At 40.1% G+C, this 3359-nt stretch overlaps 1 non-coding gene across 1 annotated transcript; it reads right to left on the bottom strand.

Annotated features, from left to right (window-relative positions):
• Positions 1 to 2091: 2091 nt before the first annotated feature.
• LOC112780647 (small nucleolar RNA R71) lies at positions 2092 to 2199 on the bottom strand. The gene has a single exon (XR_003191469.1). It is a non-coding gene; the product is annotated as a small nucleolar RNA R71 (small nucleolar RNA).
• Positions 2200 to 3359: the final 1160 nt, after the last annotated feature.

Here is a 3359-nt window from a genome sequence, read left to right as displayed (position 1 = left end):
ATGATGGCTCACGAAGGCGTTATTGGCAATCACTTTTCTCATTAACGTTGCAAGCTAGCCTTCATTCCACGTTAGTGGTCACATTAGCTAGACTAACGTGGCTACTAACGTGGTTCTTCCTTGCTTCCTTTGTCCTGAAATCAAGCAATAAAGTGCATCAAAGCTCTAATCCAACTTATGAGACATGCATCATTCAATTTGTCCTTTAATTCATGCATAATTCTCATGAAATCATGTAAAATTCACAATGTTTACTTGAATCAAGATGTAAGTGATTATTTACCTAAAACTTGCTTATTTCCTAAGAAAATGCATGAAACTACCTTAAAACCATAAAGAAAAGGTCAGTGAAACTAGCCAAAATGCCCTGGCATCACAACACCAAACTTAAAGCTTGCTTGTTGATGAGCGGATAATTTATACGCTTTTTGGCATTGTTTTTAGTATGTTTTTAGTATATTTTAGTTAGTTTTTATTATATTTTTATTAGTTTTTAAATAAAAATCACTCTTCTGGACTTTACTATGAGTTTGTGTGTTTTTCTATGATTTCAGGTATTTTCTGGCTGAAATTGAGGGACCTGAGCAAAAATCTGATTCAGAGGCTGAAAAAGGACTGCAGATGCTGTTGGATTCTGACCTCCCTGCACTCAAAGTAGATTTTCTGGAGCTACGGAAGCCCAATTGGCGCGCTCTCAATTGCGTTGAAAAGTAGACATTCTGGGCTTTCCAGCAATATATAATAGTCTATACTTTGCCCGAGATTTGAGGGCCCAAACAGGCGTTCTAAGTCAGCTCAAGAATTCTGGCGTTTAACTCCAAAACTGGCACAAAAGCTGGAGTTAAACGCCCAAACTGGCACAAAAGCTAGCGTTTAACTCCAAGAAAAGTCTCTACACGAAAATGCTTCAATGCTCAGCCCAAGCACACACCAAGTGGGCCTGGAAGATGATTTTTGCATTAATTACTGATTTCCGTAAACCCTAGGCTACTAGTTCTCTATAAAAAGGACCTTTTGCTATTGTATTTTCATACTTTGAATCTTTGATAAGTCTTATGCTATCTTAGACACGTTTGGAGGCTGGCCATTTGGCCATGCCTGGACCTTGTTCTTATGTATTCTCAACGGTGGAGTTTCTACACACCATAGATTAAGGTGTGGAGCTCTGCTGTTCTTCATGAATTAATACAAGTACTATTGTTTTTCTATTCAACTCAAGTCTATTTCTTCTCCAAGATATTCATTTGTTCTTTAACTTGATGAATGTGATGATCCGTGACACTCATCATCATTCTCACCTATGAACATTGGCCTGACAACCACCTCTGTTCTACTAGCAATGGCTTGAATGCATATCTCTTGGGTTTCTAATCTAAGATTGGAACCTTCATGGTATAGGCTAGAATTATTGGCGGCCATTCCTGAGATCCGGAAAGTCTAAACCTTGTCTGTGGTATTCCGAGTAGGATCTGGGAAGGGATGACTGTGACGAGCTTCAAACTCGCGATTGTGGGGCGTATGACAGATGCAAAAGGATCAATGGATCCTATTCGGACATGATCGAGAACCGACAGCTGATTAGCCGATGTTGTGACAGAGCATCAGGACCATTTTCACTGAGAGGACGGGATGTAGCCATTGACAACGGTGATGCCCAATATAAATCTTGCCATGGAAAGGAGTATGAATGACTGGAAGAAGGCAATAGGAAAGCAGAGGTTCAAGGGGAACAAAGCATCTTCATACGCTTATCTGAAATCCACCAATGAATTACATAAGTATCTCTATCTTTATTTTATGTTTATTTTCATCACCTTAAACTCCATAACCATTTGAATCCGCCTGACTGAGATTTACAAGATGACCATATGTTTATTTTATGTTTATTTTATGTTTATTACTTGGACGACCCAGTGCACTGTCAAGACCAATGGGGTTGACCCTGAAGTCTACAGACTTATGCTCTTTCCTTTTGCTGTAAGAGACAGAGCTAGAACATGGTTGGATTCACAACCTACGGAAAGCCTGAACTCTTGGGAAAAGCTAGTCAATGCCTTCTTGGCAAAGTTCTTTCCACCTCAAAAGTTGACTAAGCTTAGAGTGGAAGTCCAAACCTTTAGACAGAAGGATGGTGAGTCCCTCTATGAAGCTTTGGAGAGATACAAGCAATTGATTAGAAGGTGCCCTTCTGACATGCTTTCAAAATGGAGCATCATAGGAATCTTCTATGATGGTCTGTCTGAACTATCCAAGATGTCATTGGATAGCTCTGCTGGAGGATCTCTTCATCTAAAGAAGATGCCTGCAGAAGCTCAAGAACTCATTGAAATGGTTGCAAATAACCAATTCATGTACACTTCTGAAAGGAATCCTGTGAATAATGGGACAAATTAGAAGAAAGGAGTTCTTGAGATTGATACTCTGAATGCCATATTGGCTCAGAATAAAATATTGACTCAGCAAGTCAATATGATTTCTTAGAGTCTGTTTGGAATGCAAGCAGCAACAGGCAGTACTAAGGAAGCTTCCTCTGAAGAAGAAGCTTATGATCCTGAGAACCCAGCAATGGAAGAGGTGAATTACATGGGAGAATCCTATGGAAACACCTATAATCCTTCATGGAGAAATCGTCTAAATCTCTCATGGAAGGATCAACAGAGACCTCAACAAGGTTTCAACAACAATAATGGTGGAAGAAACAGGTTTAGCAATAGCAAGCCTTTTCCATCATCTTCTCAGCAACAGACAGAGAATTCTAAGCAAAACCCCTCTGATTTAACAACCATTCTCTCTGATCTAATCAAAACCACTCAAAGTTTCATGATAGAAGCAAGGTCCTCCATTAGAAATTTGGAGGCACAATTGGGTCAGCTGAGTAAGAAAATTACTGAACTCCCTCCTAGCACTCTCCCTAGAAATACAGAAGAGAATTCAAAAAGAGAGTGTAAAGCCATAACCACAACCCACACGGCCAAACTTGGAGAGGAGGAAGAGGCAGTGATTCCCACTGACCTCAATGGAGTTCCCTAATGAGGAACCATGGGAATTTGAGGCTCATTCTGAGACCATAGAGATTCCATTGAATTTACTTCTACCTTTCATAAGCTCTGATGAGTATTCTTCCTCTGAAGAGGATGAAGATGTTACTGAAGAGCAAGTTGCTAAGTACCTTGGAGCAATCATGAAGCTAAATGCCAAGTTATTTGGTAATGAGACTTGGGAGAATGAACCTCCATTGCTCATCAAAGAACTGGATAACTTGACTAGGCAGAGATTGCCTCAAAAGAGACAGGACCCTGGAAAGTTCTCAATCCCTTGTACCATAGGCACCATGACCTTTGAGAAGGCTCTGTGTGACC

This window comes from Arachis hypogaea, chromosome 19 (assembly GCF_003086295.3).
Source record: "Arachis hypogaea cultivar Tifrunner chromosome 19, arahy.Tifrunner.gnm2.J5K5, whole genome shotgun sequence".
NCBI lineage: Eukaryota > Viridiplantae > Streptophyta > Magnoliopsida > Fabales > Fabaceae > Arachis > Arachis hypogaea.
Note: the sequence above shows the minus strand (reverse complement) of the source record. Positions and strands in the feature narration are given on the sequence as shown.